At 52.2% G+C, this 19401-nt stretch overlaps 26 non-coding genes and 12 pseudogenes across 26 annotated transcripts; all 38 read right to left on the bottom strand.

The window, feature by feature from the left end:
- Nucleotides 1-125: 125 nt before the first annotated feature.
- On the bottom strand, nucleotides 126-244 carry LOC148925888 (5S ribosomal RNA). The gene has a single exon (XR_016131946.1). It is a non-coding gene; the product is annotated as a 5S ribosomal RNA (ribosomal RNA).
- Nucleotides 245-638: 394 nt separating this feature from the next.
- On the bottom strand, nucleotides 639-757 carry LOC148925887 (5S ribosomal RNA). Its single transcript, XR_016132180.1, has one exon. It is a non-coding gene; the product is annotated as a 5S ribosomal RNA (ribosomal RNA).
- A 394-nt stretch (nucleotides 758-1151) lies between these two features.
- LOC148925886 (5S ribosomal RNA) lies at nucleotides 1152-1270 on the bottom strand. The gene has a single exon (XR_016131945.1). It is a non-coding gene; the product is annotated as a 5S ribosomal RNA (ribosomal RNA).
- A 392-nt stretch (nucleotides 1271-1662) lies between these two features.
- LOC148925885 (5S ribosomal RNA) lies at nucleotides 1663-1768 on the bottom strand (annotated as a pseudogene).
- Nucleotides 1769-2162: 394 nt separating this feature from the next.
- LOC148925884 (5S ribosomal RNA) lies at nucleotides 2163-2268 on the bottom strand (annotated as a pseudogene).
- A 394-nt stretch (nucleotides 2269-2662) lies between these two features.
- Nucleotides 2663-2781, bottom strand: LOC148925883 (5S ribosomal RNA). The gene has a single exon (XR_016132178.1). It is a non-coding gene; the product is annotated as a 5S ribosomal RNA (ribosomal RNA).
- Nucleotides 2782-3175: 394 nt separating this feature from the next.
- LOC148925882 (5S ribosomal RNA) lies at nucleotides 3176-3294 on the bottom strand. Its single transcript, XR_016131944.1, has one exon. It is a non-coding gene; the product is annotated as a 5S ribosomal RNA (ribosomal RNA).
- Nucleotides 3295-3686: 392 nt separating this feature from the next.
- On the bottom strand, nucleotides 3687-3792 carry LOC148925881 (5S ribosomal RNA; annotated as a pseudogene).
- Nucleotides 3793-4186: 394 nt separating this feature from the next.
- Nucleotides 4187-4305, bottom strand: LOC148925880 (5S ribosomal RNA). The gene has a single exon (XR_016131277.1). It is a non-coding gene; the product is annotated as a 5S ribosomal RNA (ribosomal RNA).
- Nucleotides 4306-4699: 394 nt separating this feature from the next.
- On the bottom strand, nucleotides 4700-4818 carry LOC148925879 (5S ribosomal RNA). The gene has a single exon (XR_016132177.1). It is a non-coding gene; the product is annotated as a 5S ribosomal RNA (ribosomal RNA).
- A 394-nt stretch (nucleotides 4819-5212) lies between these two features.
- On the bottom strand, nucleotides 5213-5331 carry LOC148925878 (5S ribosomal RNA). The gene has a single exon (XR_016131943.1). It is a non-coding gene; the product is annotated as a 5S ribosomal RNA (ribosomal RNA).
- Nucleotides 5332-5723: 392 nt separating this feature from the next.
- Nucleotides 5724-5829, bottom strand: LOC148925877 (5S ribosomal RNA; annotated as a pseudogene).
- Nucleotides 5830-6223: 394 nt separating this feature from the next.
- LOC148925876 (5S ribosomal RNA) lies at nucleotides 6224-6329 on the bottom strand (annotated as a pseudogene).
- A 394-nt stretch (nucleotides 6330-6723) lies between these two features.
- On the bottom strand, nucleotides 6724-6842 carry LOC148925875 (5S ribosomal RNA). Its single transcript, XR_016132176.1, has one exon. It is a non-coding gene; the product is annotated as a 5S ribosomal RNA (ribosomal RNA).
- Nucleotides 6843-7236: 394 nt separating this feature from the next.
- LOC148925874 (5S ribosomal RNA) lies at nucleotides 7237-7355 on the bottom strand. The gene has a single exon (XR_016131942.1). It is a non-coding gene; the product is annotated as a 5S ribosomal RNA (ribosomal RNA).
- Nucleotides 7356-7747: 392 nt separating this feature from the next.
- LOC148925873 (5S ribosomal RNA) lies at nucleotides 7748-7853 on the bottom strand (annotated as a pseudogene).
- Nucleotides 7854-8247: 394 nt separating this feature from the next.
- Nucleotides 8248-8366, bottom strand: LOC148925872 (5S ribosomal RNA). The gene has a single exon (XR_016131276.1). It is a non-coding gene; the product is annotated as a 5S ribosomal RNA (ribosomal RNA).
- A 394-nt stretch (nucleotides 8367-8760) lies between these two features.
- Nucleotides 8761-8879, bottom strand: LOC148925871 (5S ribosomal RNA). Its single transcript, XR_016132175.1, has one exon. It is a non-coding gene; the product is annotated as a 5S ribosomal RNA (ribosomal RNA).
- Nucleotides 8880-9273: 394 nt separating this feature from the next.
- On the bottom strand, nucleotides 9274-9392 carry LOC148925870 (5S ribosomal RNA). The gene has a single exon (XR_016131941.1). It is a non-coding gene; the product is annotated as a 5S ribosomal RNA (ribosomal RNA).
- A 392-nt stretch (nucleotides 9393-9784) lies between these two features.
- On the bottom strand, nucleotides 9785-9890 carry LOC148925869 (5S ribosomal RNA; annotated as a pseudogene).
- A 394-nt stretch (nucleotides 9891-10284) lies between these two features.
- On the bottom strand, nucleotides 10285-10403 carry LOC148925868 (5S ribosomal RNA). Its single transcript, XR_016132174.1, has one exon. It is a non-coding gene; the product is annotated as a 5S ribosomal RNA (ribosomal RNA).
- Nucleotides 10404-10796: 393 nt separating this feature from the next.
- Nucleotides 10797-10915, bottom strand: LOC148925867 (5S ribosomal RNA). Its single transcript, XR_016131940.1, has one exon. It is a non-coding gene; the product is annotated as a 5S ribosomal RNA (ribosomal RNA).
- Nucleotides 10916-11307: 392 nt separating this feature from the next.
- Nucleotides 11308-11413, bottom strand: LOC148925866 (5S ribosomal RNA; annotated as a pseudogene).
- A 394-nt stretch (nucleotides 11414-11807) lies between these two features.
- On the bottom strand, nucleotides 11808-11926 carry LOC148925865 (5S ribosomal RNA). Its single transcript, XR_016131939.1, has one exon. It is a non-coding gene; the product is annotated as a 5S ribosomal RNA (ribosomal RNA).
- Nucleotides 11927-12318: 392 nt separating this feature from the next.
- Nucleotides 12319-12424, bottom strand: LOC148925864 (5S ribosomal RNA; annotated as a pseudogene).
- Nucleotides 12425-12818: 394 nt separating this feature from the next.
- On the bottom strand, nucleotides 12819-12937 carry LOC148925863 (5S ribosomal RNA). The gene has a single exon (XR_016131274.1). It is a non-coding gene; the product is annotated as a 5S ribosomal RNA (ribosomal RNA).
- Nucleotides 12938-13331: 394 nt separating this feature from the next.
- Nucleotides 13332-13450, bottom strand: LOC148925862 (5S ribosomal RNA). The gene has a single exon (XR_016131455.1). It is a non-coding gene; the product is annotated as a 5S ribosomal RNA (ribosomal RNA).
- Nucleotides 13451-13844: 394 nt separating this feature from the next.
- Nucleotides 13845-13963, bottom strand: LOC148925861 (5S ribosomal RNA). The gene has a single exon (XR_016131454.1). It is a non-coding gene; the product is annotated as a 5S ribosomal RNA (ribosomal RNA).
- A 392-nt stretch (nucleotides 13964-14355) lies between these two features.
- LOC148925860 (5S ribosomal RNA) lies at nucleotides 14356-14461 on the bottom strand (annotated as a pseudogene).
- Nucleotides 14462-14855: 394 nt separating this feature from the next.
- Nucleotides 14856-14974, bottom strand: LOC148925859 (5S ribosomal RNA). The gene has a single exon (XR_016132173.1). It is a non-coding gene; the product is annotated as a 5S ribosomal RNA (ribosomal RNA).
- A 393-nt stretch (nucleotides 14975-15367) lies between these two features.
- On the bottom strand, nucleotides 15368-15486 carry LOC148925858 (5S ribosomal RNA). Its single transcript, XR_016132172.1, has one exon. It is a non-coding gene; the product is annotated as a 5S ribosomal RNA (ribosomal RNA).
- A 393-nt stretch (nucleotides 15487-15879) lies between these two features.
- On the bottom strand, nucleotides 15880-15998 carry LOC148925857 (5S ribosomal RNA). The gene has a single exon (XR_016131938.1). It is a non-coding gene; the product is annotated as a 5S ribosomal RNA (ribosomal RNA).
- A 392-nt stretch (nucleotides 15999-16390) lies between these two features.
- On the bottom strand, nucleotides 16391-16496 carry LOC148925856 (5S ribosomal RNA; annotated as a pseudogene).
- A 394-nt stretch (nucleotides 16497-16890) lies between these two features.
- Nucleotides 16891-17009, bottom strand: LOC148925855 (5S ribosomal RNA). Its single transcript, XR_016131273.1, has one exon. It is a non-coding gene; the product is annotated as a 5S ribosomal RNA (ribosomal RNA).
- A 394-nt stretch (nucleotides 17010-17403) lies between these two features.
- LOC148925854 (5S ribosomal RNA) lies at nucleotides 17404-17522 on the bottom strand. The gene has a single exon (XR_016131453.1). It is a non-coding gene; the product is annotated as a 5S ribosomal RNA (ribosomal RNA).
- A 394-nt stretch (nucleotides 17523-17916) lies between these two features.
- On the bottom strand, nucleotides 17917-18035 carry LOC148925853 (5S ribosomal RNA). Its single transcript, XR_016132171.1, has one exon. It is a non-coding gene; the product is annotated as a 5S ribosomal RNA (ribosomal RNA).
- Nucleotides 18036-18428: 393 nt separating this feature from the next.
- Nucleotides 18429-18547, bottom strand: LOC148925852 (5S ribosomal RNA). Its single transcript, XR_016131937.1, has one exon. It is a non-coding gene; the product is annotated as a 5S ribosomal RNA (ribosomal RNA).
- A 392-nt stretch (nucleotides 18548-18939) lies between these two features.
- LOC148925851 (5S ribosomal RNA) lies at nucleotides 18940-19045 on the bottom strand (annotated as a pseudogene).
- Nucleotides 19046-19401: the final 356 nt, after the last annotated feature.

The raw sequence follows: 19401 nt of genomic DNA, 5'->3' as shown, positions 1-19401 counted from the left end.
GCTCGTCACCGGCTCGTGGAGTTTGTCGTACTTTTTGTCCTCGTACTCGACAACAGCTAATCGAGTGTCGGACCACATCAAGACCAACTGAACGGAAAAAAAAAATGAACGCACTCGCAAAAAAAGGGGTGCAACACGAGGACTTCCCAGGGGGTCACCCATCCTAGTACTACTCTCGCCCAAGCACGCTTAACTTCGGAGTTCTGATGGGATCCGGTGCATTAGGGCTGGTATGATCGCACCCATCAATAGCCTCGCACTTTATTCTTTCATATCGTACGCTCCCGTGCGCAGGTTCTGATCCCCCACCCATCACACAGGCATAACTTTTGATCCGGAAGGAGTTACGGGACCCACAGCATATCAACGCGAAGCTCTCGCCGAGCCCCACGTTCTGAGCTACGGGTACAGCCCGTGGCTACTCCGGGAAGCAAAAAGAGGCCGTTTCGAGCCATTTCGAACACTTTTAGTTCGCAGCTACAGTTTTTCGGCACGTTTAAGATTGTGGGACCCGCTCATCACCGGCTCGTGGAGATTGTCGTACTTTTTGTCCTCGTACTCGACAACAGCTAATCGAGTGTCGGACCACATCAATACCAAATGAATGGAAAAAAAAAATGAACGCACTCGCAAAAAAAGGGGTGCAACACGAGGACTTCCCAGGGGGTCACCCATCCTAGTACTACTCTCGCCCAAGCACGCATAACTTCGGAGTTCTGATGGGATCCGGTGCATTAGTGCTGGTATGATCGCACCCATCAATAGCCTCGCACTTTATTCTGTCATAGCGTACGCTCCCGTGCGCAGGTTCTGATCCCCCACCCTTCACACAGGCATAACTTTTGATCCGGAAGGAGTTACGGGACCCACAGCATATCACCGCGAAGCTCTCGCCGAGCCCCACGTTCTGAGCTAAGTGTACAGCCCGTGGCTACTCCGGGAAGCAAAAAGAGGCCGTTTCGAGCCATTTCGAACACTTTTAGTTCGCAGCTACTGTTTTTCGGCACGTTTAAGATTGTGGGACCCGCTCGTCACCGGCTCATGGAGTTTGTCGTACTTTTTGTCCTCGTACTCGACAACAGCTAATCGAGTGTCGGACCACATCAAGACCAACTGAACGGAAAAAAAAAATGAACGCACTCGCAAAAAAAGGGGTGCAACACGAGGACTTCCCAGGGGGTCACCCATCCTAGTACTACTCTCGCCCAAGCACGCTTAACTTCGGAGTTCTGATGGGATCCGGTGCATTAGGGCTGGTATGATCGCACCCATCAATAGCCTCGCACTTTATTCTTTCATATCGTACGCTCCCGTGCGCAGGTTCTGATCCCCCACCCTTCACACAGGCATAACTTTTGATCCGGAAGGAGTTACGGGACCCACAGCATATCACCGCGAAGCTCTCGCCGAGCCCCACGTTCTGAGCTACGGGTACAGCCCGTGGCTACTCCGGGAAGCAAAAAGAGGCCGTTTCGAGCCATTTCGAACACTTTTAGTTCGCAGCTACAGTTTTTCGGCACGTTTAAGATTGTGGGACCCGCTCATCACCGGCTCGTGGAGATTGTCGTACTTTTTGTCCTCGTACTCGACAACCACTAATAGAGTGTCGGACCACATCAAGACCAACTGAACGGAAAAAAAATGAACGCACTCGCAAAAAAAGGGGTGCAACAGGGGGTCACCCATCCTAGTACTACTCTCGCCCAAGCACGCTTAACTTCGGAGTTCTGATGGGATCCGGTGCATTAGTGCTGGTATGATCGCACCCATCAATAGCCCCGCACTTTATTCTTTCATAGCGTACGCTCCCGTGCGCAGGTTCTGATCCCCCACCCTCCAGACGGGTATAACTTTTGATCGGGAATGAGTTACGGGACCCACAGCATATCACCGCGAAGCTCTCGCCGAGCCCCACGTTCTGAGCTACGGGTACAGCCCGTGGCTACTCCGGGAAGCAAAAAGAGGCCGTTTCGAGCCATTTCGAACACTTTTAGTTCGCAGCTACAGTTTTTCGGCACGTTTAAGATTGTGGGACCCGCTCGTCACCGGCTCGTGGAGATTGTCGTACTTTTTGTCCTCGTACTCGACAACAGCTAATCGAGTGTCGGACCACATCAAGACCAAATGAATGGAAAAAAAAAATGAACGCACTCGCAAAAAAAGGGGTGCAACAGGGGGTCACCCATCCTAGTACTACTCTCGCCCAAGCACGCATAACTTCGGAGTTCTGATGGGATCCGGTGCATTAGTGCTGGTATGATCGCACCCATCAATAGCCTCGCACTTTATTCTGTCATAGCGTACGCTCCCGTGCGCAGGTTCTGATCCCCCACCCTCCAGACGGGTATAACTTTTGATCGGGAATGAGTTACGGGACCCACAACATATCACCGCAAAGCTCTCGCCGAGCCCCACGTTCTGAGCTACGGGTACAGCCCGTGGTTACTCCGGGAAGCAAAAAGAGGCCGTTTCGAGCCATTTCGAACACTTTTAGTTCGCAGCTACTGTTTTTCGACACGTTTAAGATTGTGGGACCCGCTCATCACCGGCTCGTGGAGATTGTCGTACTTTTTGTCCTCGTACTCGACAACAGCTAATCGAGTGTCGGACCACATCAAGACCAAATGAATGGAAAAAAAAAATGAACGCACTCGCAAAAAAAGGGGTGCAACACGAGGACTTCCCAGGGGGTCACCCATCCTAGTACTACTCTCGCCCAAGCACGCATAACTTCGGAGTTCTGATGGGATCCGGTGCATTAGTGCTGGTATGATCGCACCCATCAATAGCCTCGCACTTTATTCTGTCATAGCGTACGCTCCCGTGCGCAGGTTCTGATCCCCCACCCTTCACACAGGCATAACTTTTGATCCGGAAGGAGTTACGGGACCCACAGCATATCACCGCGAAGCTCTCGCCGAGCCCCACGTTCTGAGCTAAGTGTACAGCCCGTGGCTACTCCGGGAAGCAAAAAGAGGCCGTTTCGAGCCATTTCGAACACTTTTAGTTCGCAGCTACTGTTTTTCGGCACGTTTAAGATTGTGGGACCCGCTCGTCACCGGCTCATGGAGTTTGTCGTACTTTTTGTCCTCGTACTCGACAACAGCTAATCGAGTGTCGGACCACATCAAGACCAACTGAACGGAAAAAAAAAATGAACGCACTCGCAAAAAAAGGGGTGCAACACGAGGACTTCCCAGGGGGTCACCCATCCTAGTACTACTCTCGCCCAAGCACGCTTAACTTCGGAGTTCTGATGGGATCCGGTGCATTAGGGCTGGTATGATCGCACCCATCAATAGCCTCGCACTTTATTCTTTCATATCGTACGCTCCCGTGCGCAGGTTCTGATCCCCCACCCTTCACACAGGCATAACTTTTGATCCGGAAGGAGTTACGGGACCCACAGCATATCACCGCGAAGCTCTCGCCGAGCCCCACGTTCTGAGCTACGGGTACAGCCCGTGGCTACTCCGGGAAGCAAAAAGAGGCCGTTTCGAGCCATTTCGAGCACTTTTAGTTCGCAGCTACAGTTTTTCGGCACGTTTAAGATTGTGGGACCCGCTCATCACCGGCTCGTGGAGATTGTCGTACTTTTTGTCCTCGTACTCGACAACCACTAATAGAGTGTCGGACCACATCAAGACCAACTGAACGGAAAAAAAATGAACGCACTCGCAAAAAAAGGGGTGCAACAGGGGGTCACCCATCCTAGTACTACTCTCGCCCAAGCACGCTTAACTTCGGAGTTCTGATGGGATCCGGTGCATTAGTGCTGGTATGATCGCACCCATCAATAGCCCCGCACTTTATTCTTTCATAGCGTACGCTCCCGTGCGCAGGTTCTGATCCCCCACCCTCCAGACGGGTATAACTTTTGATCGGGAATGAGTTACGGGACCCACAACATATCACCGCAAAGCTCTCGCCGAGCCCCACGTTCTGAGCTACGGGTACAGCCCGTGGCTACTCCGGGAAGCAAAAAGAGGCCGTTTCGAGCCATTTCGAACACTTTTAGTTCGCAGCTACTGTTTTTCGACACGTTTAAGATTGTGGGACCCGCTCGTCACCGGCTCGTGGAGATTGTCGTACTTTTTGTCCTCGTACTCGACAACAGCTAATCGAGTGTCGGACCACATCAAGACCAAATGAATGGAAACAAAAAATGAACGCACTCGCAAAAAAAGGGGTGCAACACGAGGACTTCCCAGGGGGTCACCCATCCTAGTACTACTCTCGCCCAAGCACGCATAACATCGGAGTTCTGATGGGATCCGGTGCATTAGTGCTGGTATGATCGCACCCATCAATAGCCTCGCACTTTATTCTGTCATAGCGTACGCTCCCGTGCGCAGGTTCTGATCCCCCACCCTTCACACAGGCATAACTTTTGATCCGGAAGGAGTTACGGGACCCACAGCATATCACCGCGAAGCTCTCGCCGAGCCCCACGTTCTGAGCTAAGTGTACAGCCCGTGGCTACTCCGGGAAGCAAAAAGAGGCCGTTTCGAGCCATTTCGAACACTTTTAGTTCGCAGCTACTGTTTTTCGGCACGTTTAAGATTGTGGGACCCGCTCGTCACCGGCTCGTGGAGTTTGTCGTACTTTTTGTCCTCGTACTCGACAACAGCTAATCGAGTGTCGGACCACATCAAGACCAAATGAATGGAAAAAAAAAATGAACGCACTCGCAAAAAAAGGGGTGCAACACGAGGACTTCCCAGGGGGTCACCCATCCTAGTACTACTCTCGCCCAAGCACGCATAACTTCGGAGTTCTGATGGGATCCGGTGCATTAGTGCTGGTATGATCGCACCCATCAATAGCCTCGCACTTTATTCTGTCATAGCGTACGCTCCCGTGCGCAGGTTCTGATCCCCCACCCTTCACACAGGCATAACTTTTGATCCGGAAGGAGTTACGGGACCCACAGCATATCACCGCGAAGCTCTCGCCGAGCCCCACGTTCTGAGCTAAGTGTACAGCCCGTGGCTACTCCGGGAAGCAAAAAGAGGCCGTTTCGAGCCATTTCGAACACTTTTAGTTCGCAGCTACTGTTTTTCGGCACGTTTAAGATTGTGGGACCCGCTCGTCACCGGCTCGTGGAGTTTGTCGTACTTTTTGTCCTCGTACTCGACAACAGCTAATCGAGTGTCGGACCACATCAAGACCAACTGAACGGAAAAAAAAAATGAACGCACTCGCAAAAAAAGGGGTGCAACACGAGGACTTCCCAGGGGGTCACCCATCCTAGTACTACTCTCGCCCAAGCACGCTTAACTTCGGAGTTCTGATGGGATCCGGTGCATTAGGGCTGGTATGATCGCACCCATCAATAGCCTCGCACTTTATTCTTTCATATCGTACGCTCCCGTGCGCAGGTTCTGATCCCCCACCCTTCACACAGGCATAACTTTTGATCCGGAAGGAGTTACGGGACCCACAGCATATCACCGCGAAGCTCTCGCCGAGCCCCACGTTCTGAGCTACGGGTACAGCCCGTGGCTACTCCGGGAAGCAAAAAGAGGCCGTTTCGAGCCATTTCGAACACTTTTAGTTCGCAGCTACAGTTTTTCGGCACGTTTAAGATTGTGGGACCCGCTCATCACCGGCTCGTGGAGATTGTCGTACTTTTTGTCCTCGTACTCGACAACCACTAATAGAGTGTCGGACCACATCAAGACCAACTGAACGGAAAAAAAATGAACGCACTCGCAAAAAAAGGGGTGCAACAGGGGGTCACCCATCCTAGTACTACTCTCGCCCAAGCACGCTTAACTTCGGAGTTCTGATGGGATCCGGTGCATTAGTGCTGGTATGATCGCACCCATCAATAGCCCCGCACTTTATTCTTTCATAGCGTACGCTCCCGTGCGCAGGTTCTGATCCCCCACCCTCCAGACGGGTATAACTTTTGATCGGGAATGAGTTACGGGACCCACAGCATATCACCGCGAAGCTCTCGCCGAGCCCCACGTTCTGAGCTACGGGTACAGCCCGTGGCTACTCCGGGAAGCAAAAAGAGGCCGTTTCGAGCCATTTCGAACACTTTTAGTTCGCAGCTACAGTTTTTCGGCACGTTTAAGATTGTGGGACCCGCTCGTCACCGGCTCGTGGAGATTGTCGTACTTTTTGTCCTCGTACTCGACAACAGCTAATCGAGTGTCGGACCACATCAAGACCAAATGAATGGAAAAAAAAAATGAACGCACTCGCAAAAAAAGGGGTGCAACAGGGGGTCACCCATCCTAGTACTACTCTCGCCCAAGCACGCATAACTTCGGAGTTCTGATGGGATCCGGTGCATTAGTGCTGGTATGATCGCACCCATCAATAGCCTCGCACTTTATTCTGTCATAGCGTACGCTCCCGTGCGCAGGTTCTGATCCCCCACCCTCCAGACGGGTATAACTTTTGATCGGGAATGAGTTACGGGACCCACAACATATCACCGCAAAGCTCTCGCCGAGCCCCACGTTCTGAGCTACGGGTACAGCCCGTGGCTACTCCGGGAAGCAAAAAGAGGCCGTTTCGAGCCATTTCGAACACTTTTAGTTCGCAGCTACTGTTTTTCGACACGTTTAAGATTGTGGGACCCGCTCATCACCGGCTCGTGGAGATTGTCGTACTTTTTGTCCTCGTACTCGACAACAGCTAATCGAGTGTCGGACCACATCAAGACCAAATGAATGGAAAAAAAAAATGAACGCACTCGCAAAAAAAGGGGTGCAACACGAGGACTTCCCAGGGGGTCACCCATCCTAGTACTACTCTCGCCCAAGCACGCATAACTTCGGAGTTCTGATGGGATCCGGTGCATTAGTGCTGGTATGATCGCACCCATCAATAGCCTCGCACTTTATTCTGTCATAGCGTACGCTCCCGTGCGCAGGTTCTGATCCCCCACCCTTCACACAGGCATAACTTTTGATCCGGAAGGAGTTACGGGACCCACAGCATATCACCGCGAAGCTCTCGCCGAGCCCCACGTTCTGAGCTAAGTGTACAGCCCGTGGCTACTCCGGGAAGCAAAAAGAGGCCGTTTCGAGCCATTTCGAACACTTTTAGTTCGCAGCTACTGTTTTTCGGCACGTTTAAGATTGTGGGACCCGCTCGTCACCGGCTCATGGAGTTTGTCGTACTTTTTGTCCTCGTACTCGACAACAGCTAATCGAGTGTCGGACCACATCAAGACCAACTGAACGGAAAAAAAAAATTAACGCACTCGCAAAAAAAGGGGTGCAACACGAGGACTTCCCAGGGGGTCACCCATCCTAGTACTACTCTCGCCCAAGCACGCTTAACTTCGGAGTTCTGATGGGATCCGGTGCATTAGGGCTGGTATGATCGCACCCATCAATAGCCTCGCACTTTATTCTTTCATATCGTACGCTCCCGTGCGCAGGTTCTGATCCCCCACCCTTCACACAGGCATAACTTTTGATCCGGAAGGAGTTACGGGACCCACAGCATATCACCGCGAAGCTCTCGCCGAGCCCCACGTTCTGAGCTACGGGTACAGCCCGTGGCTACTCCGGGAAGCAAAAAGAGGCCGTTTCGAGCCATTTCGAGCACTTTTAGTTCGCAGCTACAGTTTTTCGGCACGTTTAAGATTGTGGGACCCGCTCATCACCGGCTCGTGGAGATTGTCGTACTTTTTGTCCTCGTACTCGACAACCACTAATAGAGTGTCGGACCACATCAAGACCAACTGAACGGAAAAAAAATGAACGCACTCGCAAAAAAAGGGGTGCAACAGGGGGTCACCCATCCTAGTACTACTCTCGCCCAAGCACGCTTAACTTCGGAGTTCTGATGGGATCCGGTGCATTAGTGCTGGTATGATCGCACCCATCAATAGCCCCGCACTTTATTCTTTCATAGCGTACGCTCCCGTGCGCAGGTTCTGATCCCCCACCCTCCAGACGGGTATAACTTTTGATCGGGAATGAGTTACGGGACCCACAACATATCACCGCAAAGCTCTCGCCGAGCCCCACGTTCTGAGCTACGGGTACAGCCCGTGGCTACTCCGGGAAGCAAAAAGAGGCCGTTTCGAGCCATTTCGAACACTTTTAGTTCGCAGCTACTGTTTTTCGACACGTTTAAGATTGTGGGACCCGCTCGTCACCGGCTCGTGGAGATTGTCGTACTTTTTGTCCTCGTACTCGACAACAGCTAATCGAGTGTCGGACCACATCAAGACCAAATGAATGGAAACAAAAAATGAACGCACTCGCAAAAAAAGGGGTGCAACACGAGGACTTCCCAGGGGGTCACCCATCCTAGTACTACTCTCGCCCAAGCACGCATAACATCGGAGTTCTGATGGGATCCGGTGCATTAGTGCTGGTATGATCGCACCCATCAATAGCCTCGCACTTTATTCTGTCATAGCGTACGCTCCCGTGCGCAGGTTCTGATCCCCCACCCTTCACACAGGCATAACTTTTGATCCGGAAGGAGTTACGGGACCCACAGCATATCACCGCGAAGCTCTCGCCGAGCCCCACGTTCTGAGCTAAGTGTACAGCCCGTGGCTACTCCGGGAAGCAAAAAGAGGCCGTTTCGAGCCATTTCGAACACTTTTAGTTCGCAGCTACTGTTTTTCGGCACGTTTAAGATTGTGGGACCCGCTCGTCACCGGCTCGTGGAGTTTGTCGTACTTTTTGTCCTCGTACTCGACAACAGCTAATCGAGTGTCGGACCACATCAAGACCAAATGAATGGAAAAAAAAAATGAACGCACTCGCAAAAAAAGGGGTGCAACACGAGGACTTCCCAGGGGGTCACCCATCCTAGTACTACTCTCGCCCAAGCACGCATAACTTCGGAGTTCTGATGGGATCCGGTGCATTAGTGCTGGTATGATCGCACCCATCAATAGCCTCGCACTTTATTCTGTCATAGCGTACGCTCCCGTGCGCAGGTTCTGATCCCCCACCCTTCACACAGGCATAACTTTTGATCCGGAAGGAGTTACGGGACCCACAGCATATCACCGCGAAGCTCTCGCCGAGCCCCACGTTCTGAGCTAAGTGTACAGCCCGTGGCTACTCCGGGAAGCAAAAAGAGGCCGTTTCGAGCCATTTCGAACACTTTTAGTTCGCAGCTACTGTTTTTCGGCACGTTTAAGATTGTGGGACCCGCTCGTCACCGGCTCGTGGAGTTTGTCGTACTTTTTGTCCTCGTACTCGACAACAGCTAATCGAGTGTCGGACCACATCAAGACCAACTGAACGGAAAAAAAAAATGAACGCACTCGCAAAAAAAGGGGTGCAACACGAGGACTTCCCAGGGGGTCACCCATCCTAGTACTACTCTCGCCCAAGCACGCTTAACTTCGGAGTTCTGATGGGATCCGGTGCATTAGGGCTGGTATGATCGCACCCATCAATAGCCTCGCACTTTATTCTTTCATATCGTACGCTCCCGTGCGCAGGTTCTGATCCCCCACCCTTCACACAGGCATAACTTTTGATCCGGAAGGAGTTACGGGACCCACAGCATATCACCGCGAAGCTCTCGCCGAGCCCCACGTTCTGAGCTACGGGTACAGCCCGTGGCTACTCCGGGAAGCAAAAAGAGGCCGTTTCGAGCCATTTCGAACACTTTTAGTTCGCAGCTACAGTTTTTCGGCACGTTTAAGATTGTGGGACCCGCTCATCACCGGCTCGTGGAGATTGTCGTACTTTTTGTCCTCGTACTCGACAACCACTAATAGAGTGTCGGACCACATCAAGACCAACTGAACGGAAAAAAAATGAACGCACTCGCAAAAAAAGGGGTGCAACAGGGGGTCACCCATCCTAGTACTACTCTCGCCCAAGCACGCTTAACTTCGGAGTTCTGATGGGATCCGGTGCATTAGTGCTGGTATGATCGCACCCATCAATAGCCCCGCACTTTATTCTTTCATAGCGTACGCTCCCGTGCGCAGGTTCTGATCCCCCACCCTCCAGACGGGTATAACTTTTGATCGGGAATGAGTTACGGGACCCACAACATATCACCGCAAAGCTCTCGCCGAGCCCCACGTTCTGAGCTACGGGTACAGCCCGTGGCTACTCCGGGAAGCAAAAAGAGGCCGTTTCGAGCCATTTCGAACACTTTTAGTTCGCAGCTACTGTTTTTCGACACGTTTAAGATTGTGGGACCCGCTCGTCACCGGCTCGTGGAGATTGTCGTACTTTTTGTCCTCGTACTCGACAACAGCTAATCGAGTGTCGGACCACATCAAGACCAAATGAATGGAAAAAAAAATTGAACGCACTCGCAAAAAAAGGGGTGCAACACGAGGACTTCCCAGGGGGTCACCCATCCTAGTACTACTCTCGCCCAAGCACGCATAACTTCGGAGTTCTGATGGGATCCGGTGCATTAGTGCTGGTATGATCGCACCCATCAATAGCCTCGCACTTTATTCTGTCATAGCGTACGCTCCCGTGCGCAGGTTCTGATCCCCCACCCTTCACACAGGCATAACTTTTGATCCGGAAGGAGTTACGGGACCCACAGCATATCACCGCGAAGCTCTCGCCGAGCCCCACGTTCTGAGCTAAGTGTACAACCCGTGGCTACTCCGGGAAGCAAAAAGAGGCCGTTTCGAGCCATTTCGAACACTTTTAGTTCGCAGCTACTGTTTTTCGGCACGTTTAAGATTGTGGGACCCGCTCGTCACCGGCTCGTGGAGTTTGTCGTACTTTTTGTCCTCGTACTCGACAACAGCTAATCGAGTGTCGGACCACATCAAGACCAACTGAACGGAAAAAAAAATGAACGCACTCGCAAAAAAAGGGGTGCAACACGAGGACTTCCCAGGGGGTCACCCATCCTAGTACTACTCTCGCCCAAGCACGCTTAACTTCGGAGTTCTGATGGGATCCGGTGCATTAGGGCTGGTATGATCGCACCCATCAATAGCCTCGCACTTTATTCTTTCATATCGTACGCTCCCGTGCGCAGGTTCTGATCCCCCACCCTTCACACAGGCATAACTTTTGATCCGGAAGGAGTTACGGGACCCACAGCATATCACCGCGAAGCTCTCGCCGAGCCCCACGTTCTGAGCTACGGGTACAGCCCGTGGCTACTCCGGGAAGCAAAAAGAGGCCGTTTCGAGCCATTTCGAACACTTTTAGTTCGCAGCTACAGTTTTTCGGCACGTTTAAGATTGTGGGACCCGCTCATCACCGGCTCGTGGAGATTGTCGTACTTTTTGTCCTCGTACTCGACAACCACTAATCGAGTGTCGGACCACATCAAGACCAACTGAACGGAAAAAAAATGAACGCACTCGCAAAAAAAGGGGTGCAACAGGGGGTCACCCATCCTAGTACTACTCTCGCCCAAGCACGCTTAACTTCGGAGTTCTGATGGGATCCGGTGCATTAGTGCTGGTATGATCGCACCCATCAATAGCCCCGCACTTTATTCTTTCATAGCGTACGCTCCCGTGCGCAGGTTCTGATCCCCCACCCTCCAGACGGGTATAACTTTTGATCGGGAATGAGTTACGGGACCCACAACATATCACCGCAAAGCTCTCGCCGAGCCCCACGTTCTGAGCTACGGGTACAGCCCGTGGCTACCCCGGGAAGCAAAAAGAGGCCGTTTCGAGCCATTTCGAACACTTTTAGTTCGCAGCTACTGTTTTTCGACACGTTTAAGATTGTGGGACCCGCTCGTCACCGGCTCGTGGAGATTGTCGTACTTTTTGTCCTCGTACTCGACAACAGCTAATCGAGTGTCGGACCACATCAAGACCAAATGAATGGAAACAAAAAATGAACGCACTCGCAAAAAAAGGGGTGCAACACGAGGACTTCCCAGGGGGTCACCCATCCTAGTACTACTCTCGCCCAAGCACGCTTAACTTCGGAGTTCTGATGGGATCCGGTGCATTAGGGCTGGTATGATCGCACCCATCAATAGCCTCGCACTTTATTCTTTCATATCGTACGCTCCCGTGCGCAGGTTCTGATCCCCCACCCTTCACACAGGCATAACTTTTGATCCGGAAGGAGTTACGGGACCCACAGCATATCACCGCGAAGCTCTCGCCGAGCCCCACGTTCTGAGCTACGGGTACAGCCCGTGGCTACTCCGGGAAGCAAAAAGAGGCCGTTTCGAGCCATTTCGAACACTTTTAGTTCGCAGCTACAGTTTTTCGGCACGTTTAAGATTGTGGGACCCGCTCATCACCGGCTCGTGGAGATTGTCGTACTTTTTGTCCTCGTACTCGACAACCACTAATCGAGTGTCGGACCACATCAAGACCAACTGAACGGAAAAAAAATGAACGCACTCGCAAAAAAAGGGGTGCAACAGGGGGTCACCCATCCTAGTACTACTCTCGCCCAAGCACGCTTAACTTCGGAGTTCTGATGGGATCCGGTGCATTAGTGCTGGTATGATCGCACCCATCAATAGCCCCGCACTTTATTCTTTCATAGCGTACGCTCCCGTGCGCAGGTTCTGATCCCCCACCCTCCAGACGGGTATAACTTTTGATCGGGAATGAGTTACGGGACCCACAACATATCACCGCAAAGCTCTCGCCGAGCCCCACGTTCTGAGCTACGGGTACAGCCCGTGGCTACCCCGGGAAGCAAAAAGAGGCCGTTTCGAGCCATTTCGAACACTTTTAGTTCGCAGCTACTGTTTTTCGACACGTTTAAGATTGTGGGACCCGCTCGTCACCGGCTCGTGGAGATTGTCGTACTTTTTGTCCTCGTACTCGACAACAGCTAATCGAGTGTCGGACCACATCAAGACCAAATGAATGGAAACAAAAAATGAACGCACTCGCAAAAAAAGGGGTGCAACACGAGGACTTCCCAGGGGGTCACCCATCCTAGTACTACTCTCGCCCAAGCACGCATAACATCGGAGTTCTGATGGGATCCGGTGCATTAGTGCTGGTATGATCGCACCCATCAATAGCCTCGCACTTTATTCTGTCATAGCGTACGCTCCCGTGCGCAGGTTCTGATCCCCCACCCTTCACACAGGCATAACTTTTGATCCGGAAGGAGTTACGGGACCCAAAGCATATCACCGCGAAGCTCTCGCCGAGCCCCACGTTCTGAGCTAAGTGTACAGCCCGTGGCTACTCCGGGAAGCAAAAAGAGGCCGTTTCGAGCCATTTCGAACACTTTTAGTTCGCAGCTACTGTTTTTCGGCACGTTTAAGATTGTGGGACCCGCTCGTCACCGGCTCGTGGAGTTTGTCGTACTTTTTGTCCTCATACTCGACAACAGCTAATCGAGTGTCGGACCACATCAAGACCAACTGAACGGAAAAAAAAAATGAACGCACTCGCAAAAAAAGGGGTGCAACACGAGGACTTCCCAGGGGTTCACCCATCCTAGTACTACTCTCGCCCAAGCACGCTTAACTTCGGAGTTCTGATGGGATCCGGTGCATTAGGGCTGGTATGATCGCACCCATCAATAGCCTCGCACTTTATTCTGTCATAGCGTACGCTCCCGTGCGCAGGTTCTGATCCCCCACCCTTCACACAGGCATAACTTTTGATCCGGAAGGAGTTACGGGACCCAAAGCATATCACCGCGAAGCTCTCGCCGAGCCCCACGTTCTGAGCTAAGTGTACAGCCCGTGGCTACTCCGGGAAGCAAAAAGAGGCCGTTTCGAGCCATTTCGAACACTTTTAGTTCGCAGCTACTGTTTTTCGGCACGTTTAAGATTGTGGGACCCGCTCGTCACCGGCTCGTGGAGTTTGTCGTACTTTTTGTCCTCGTACTCGACAACAGCTAATCGAGTGTCGGACCACATCAAGACCAACTGAACGGAAAAAAAAAATGAACGCACTCGCAAAAAAAGGGGTGCAACACGAGGACTTCCCAGGGGTTCACCCATCCTAGTACTACTCTCGCCCAAGCACGCTTAACTTCGGAGTTCTGATGGGATCCGGTGCATTAGGGCTGGTATGATCGCACCCATCAATAGCCTCGCACTTTATTCTTTCATATCGTACGCTCCCGTGCGCAGGTTCTGATCCCCCACCCTTCACACAGGCATAACTTTTGATCCGGAAGGAGTTACGGGACCCACAGCATATCACCGCGAAGCTCTCGCCGAGCCCCACGTTCTGAGCTACGGGTACAGCCCGTGGCTACTCCGGGAAGCAAAAAGAGGCCGTTTCGAGCCATTTCGAACACTTTTAGTTCGCAGCTACAGTTTTTCGGCACGTTTAAGATTGTGGGACCCGCTCATCACCGGCTCGTGGAGATTGTCGTACTTTTTGTCCTCGTACTCGACAACCACTAATCGAGTGTCGGACCACATCAAGACCAACTGAACGGAAAAAAAATGAACGCACTCGCAAAAAAAGGGGTGCAACAGGGGGTCACCCATCCTAGTACTACTCTCGCCCAAGCACGCTTAACTTCGGAGTTCTGATGGGATCCGGTGCATTAGTGCTGGTATGATCGCACCCATCAATAGCCCCGCACTTTATTCTTTCATAGCGTACGCTCCCGTGCGCAGGTTCTGATCCCCCACCCTCCAGACGGGTATAACTTTTGATCGGGAATGAGTTACGGGACCCACAACATATCACCGCGAAGCTCTCGCCGAGCCCCACGTTCTGAGCTACGGGTACAGCCCGTGGCTACTCCGGGAAGCAAAAAGAGGCCGTTTCGAGCCATTTCGAACACTTTTAGTTCGCAGCTACTGTTTTTTGGCACGTTTAAGATTGTGGGACCCGCTCGTCACCGGCTCGTGGAGATTGTCGTACTTTTTGTCCTCGTACTCGACAACAGCTAATCGAGTGTCGGACCACATCAAGACCAAATGAATGGAAAAAAAAAATGAACGCACTCGCAAAAAAAGGGGTGCAACACGAGGACTTCCCAGGGGGTCACCCATCCTAGTACTACTCTCGCCCAAGCACGCATAACTTCGGAGTTCTGATGGGATCCGGTGCATTAGTGCTGGTATGATCGCACCCATCAATAGCCTCGCACTTTATTCTGTCATAGCGTACGCTCCCGTGCGCAGGTTCTGATCCCCCACCCTTCACACAGGCATAACTTTTGATCCGGAAGGAGTTACGGGACCCACAGCATATCACCGCGAAGCTCTCGCCGAGCCCCACGTTCTGAGCTAAGTGTACAGCCCGTGGCTACTCCGGGAAGCAAAAAGAGGCCGTTTCGAGCCATTTCGAACACTTTTAGTTCGCAGCTACTGTTTTTCGGCACGTTTAAGATTGTGGGACCCGCTCGTCACCGGCTCGTGGAGTTTGTCGTACTTTTTGTCCTCGTACTCGACAACAGCTAATCGAGTGTCGGACCACATCAAGACCAACTGAACGGAAAAAAAAATGAACGCACTCGCAAAAAAAGGGGTGCAACACGAGGACTTCCCAGGGGGTCACCCATCCTAGTACTACTCTCGCCCAAGCACGCATAACTTCGGAGTTCTGATGGGATCCGGTGCATTAGTGCTGGTATGATCGCACCCATCAATAGCCTCGCACTTTATTCTGTCATAGCGTACGCTCCCGTGCGCAGGTTCTGATCCCCCACCCTTCACACAGGCATAACTTTTGATCCGGAAGGAGTTACGGGACCCACAGCATATCACCGCGAAGCTCTCGCCGAGCCCCACGTTCTGAGCTAAGTGTACAGCCCGTGGCTACTCCGGGAAGCAAAAAGAGGCCGTTTCGAGCCATTTCGAACACTTTTAGTTCGCAGCTACTGTTTTTCGGCACGTTTAAGATTGTGGGACCCGCTCGTCACCGGCTCGTGGAGTTTGTCGTACTTTTTGTCCTCGTACTCGACAACAGCTAATCGAGTGTCGGACCACATCAAGACCAACTGAACGGAAAAAAAAATGAACGCACTCGCAAAAAAAGGGGTGCAACACGAGGACTTCCCAGGGGGTCACCCATCCTAGTACTACTCTCGCCCAAGCACGCTTAACTTCGGAGTTCTGATGGGATCCGGTGCATTAGGGCTGGTATGATCGCACCCATCAATAGCCTCGCACTTTATTCTTTCATATCGTACGCTCCCGTGCGCAGGTTCTGATCCCCCACCCTTCACACAGGCATAACTTTTGATCCGGAAGGAGTTACGGGACCCACAGCATATCACCGCGAAGCTCTCGCCGAGCCCCACGTTCTGAGCTACGGGTACAGCCCGTGGCTACTCCGGGAAGCAAAAAGAGGCCGTTTCGAGCCATTTCGAACACTTTTAGTTCGCAGCTACAGTTTTTCGGCACGTTTAAGATTGTGGGACCCGCTCATCACCGGCTCGTGGAGATTGTCGTACTTTTTGTCCTCGTACTCGACAACCACTAATCGAGTGTCGGACCACATCAAGACCAACTGAACGGAAAAAAAATGAACGCACTCGCAAAAAAAGGGGTGCAACAGGGGGTCACCCATCCTAGTACTACTCTCGCCCAAGCACGCTTAACTTCGGAGTTCTGATGGGATCCGGTGCATTAGTGCTGGTATGATCGCACCCATCAATAGCCCCGCACTTTATTCTTTCATAGCGTACGCTCCCGTGCGCAGGTTCTGATCCCCCACCCTCCAGACGGGTATAACTTTTGATCGGGAATGAGTTACGGGACCCACAACATATCACCGCAAAGCTCTCGCCGAGCCCCACGTTCTGAGCTACGGGTACAGCCCGTGGCTACTCCGGGAAGCAAAAAGAGGCCGTTTCGAGCCATTTCGAACACTTTTAGTTCGCAGCTACTGTTTTTCGACACGTTTAAGATTGTGGGACCCGCTCGTCACCGGCTCGTGGAGATTGTCGTACTTTTTGTCCTCGTACTCGACAACAGCTAATCGAGTGTCGGACCACATCAAGACCAAATGAATGGAAACAAAAAATGAACGCACTCGCAAAAAAAGGGGTGCAACACGAGGACTTCCCAGGGGGTCACCCATCCTAGTACTACTCTCGCCCAAGCACGCATAACATCGGAGTTCTGATGGGATCCGGTGCATTAGTGCTGGTATGATCGCACCCATCAATAGCCTCGCACTTTATTCTGTCATAGCGTACGCTCCCGTGCGCAGGTTCTGATCCCCCACCCTTCACACAGGCATAACTTTTGATCCGGAAGGAGTTACGGGACCCAAAGCATATCACCGCGAAGCTCTCGCCGAGCCCCACGTTCTGAGCTAAGTGTACAGCCCGTGGCTACTCCGGGAAGCAAAAAGAGGCCGTTTCGAGCCATTTCGAACACTTTTAGTTCGCAGCTACTGTTTTTCGGCACGTTTAAGATTGTGGGACCCGCTCGTCACCGGCTCGTGGAGTTTGTCGTACTTTTTGTCCTCGTACTCGACAACAGCTAATCGAGTGTCGGACCACATCAAGACCAACTGAACGGAAAAAAAAAATGAACGCACTCGCAAAAAAAGGGGTGCAACACGAGGACTTCCCAGGGGTTCACCCATCCTAGTACTACTCTCGCCCAAGCACGCTTAACTTCGGAGTTCTGATGGGATCCGGTGCATTAGGGCTGGTATGATCGCACCCATCAATAGCCTCGCACTTTATTCTTTCATATCGTACGCTCCCGTGCGCAGGTTCTGATCCCCCACCCTTCACACAGGCATAACTTTTGATCCGGAAGGAGTTACGGGACCCACAGCATATCACCGCGAAGCTCTCGCCGAGCCCCACGTTCTGAGCTACGGGTACAGCCCGTGGCTACTCCGGGAAGCAAAAAGAGGCCGTTTCGAGCCATTTCGAACACTTTTAGTTCGCAGCTACTGTTTTTTGGCACGTTTAAGATTGTGGGACCCGCTCGTCACCGGCTCGTGGAGATTGTCGTACTTTTTGTCCTCGTACTCGACAACAGCTAATCGAGTGTCGGACCACATCAAGACCAAATGAATGGAAAAAAAAAATGAACGCACTCGCAAAAAAAGGGGTGCAACACGAGGACTTCCCAGGGGGTCACCCATCCTAGTACTACTCTCGCCCAAGCACGCATAACTTCGGAGTTCTGATGGGATCCGGTGCATTAGTGCTGGTATGATCGCACCCATCAATAGCCTCGCACTTTATTCTGTCATAGCGTACGCTCCCGTGCGCAGGTTCTGATCCCCCACCCTTCACACAGGCATAACTTTTGATCCGGAAGGAGTTACGGGACCCACAGCATATCACCGCGAAGCTCTCGCCGAGCCCCACGTTCTGAGCTAAGTGTACAGCCCGTGGCTACTCCGGGAAGCAAAAAGAGGCCGTTTCGAGCCATTTCGAACACTTTTAGTTCGCAGCTACTGTTTTTCGGCACGTTTAAGATTGTGGGACCCGCTCGTCACCGGCTCGTGGAGTTTGTCGTACTTTTTGTCCTCGTACTCGACAACAGCTAATCGAGTGTCGGACCACATCAAGACCAACTGAACGGAAAAAAAAATGAACGCACTCGCAAAAAAAGGGGTGCAACACGAGGACTTCCCAGGGGGTCACCCATCCTAGTACTACTCTCGCCCAAGCACGCTTAACTTCGGAGTTCTGATGGGATCCGGTGCATTAGGGCTGGTATGATCGCACCCATCAATAGCCTCGCACTTTATTCTTTCATATCGTACGCTCCCGTGCGCAGGTTCTGATCCCCCACCCTTCACACAGGCATAACTTTTGATCCGGAAGGAGTTACGGGACCCACAGCATATCACCGCGAAGCTCTCGCCGAGCCCCACGTTCTGAGCTACGGGTACAGCCCGTGGCTACTCCGGGAAGCAAAAAGAGGCCGTTTCGAGCCATTTCGAACACTTTTAGTTCGCAGCTACAGTTTTTCGGCACGTTTAAGATTGTGGGACCCGCTCATCACCGGCTCGTGGAGATTGTCGTACTTTTTGTCCTCGTACTCGACAACCACTAATCGAGTGTCGGACCACATCAAGACCAACTGAACGGAAAAAAAATGAACGCACTCGCAAAAAAAGGGGTGCAACAGGGGGTCACCCATCCTAGTACTACTCTCGCCCAAGCACGCATAACTTCGGAGTTCTGATGGGATCCGGTGCATTAGTGCTGGTATGATCGCACCCATCAATAGCCCCGCACTTTATTCTTTCATAGCGTACGCTCCCGTGCGCAGGTTCTGATCCCCCACCCTCCAGACGGGTATAACTTTTGATCGGGAATGAGTTACGGGACCCACAACATATCACCGCAAAGCTCTCGCCGAGCCCCACGTTCTGAGCTACGGGTACAGCCCGTGGCTACTCCGGGAAGCAAAAAGAGGCCGTTTCGAGCCATTTCGAACACTTTTAGTTCGCAGCTACTGTTTTTCGACACGTTTAAGATTGTGGGACCCGCTCGTCACCGGCTCGTGGAGATTGTCGTACTTTTTGTCCTCGTACTCGACAACAGCTAATCGAGTGTCGGACCACATCAAGACCAA

Source organism: Salvia hispanica, chromosome 5, assembly GCF_029641045.1.
Source record: "Salvia hispanica isolate PSC_SH4W2 chromosome 5, Shi_PSC_v1, whole genome shotgun sequence".
Taxonomy (NCBI): Eukaryota; Viridiplantae; Streptophyta; class Magnoliopsida; order Lamiales; family Lamiaceae; genus Salvia; species Salvia hispanica.
The sequence above is the reverse complement of the archived record's forward strand: the minus strand, read 5'-3'. Positions and strand labels throughout refer to the sequence as shown.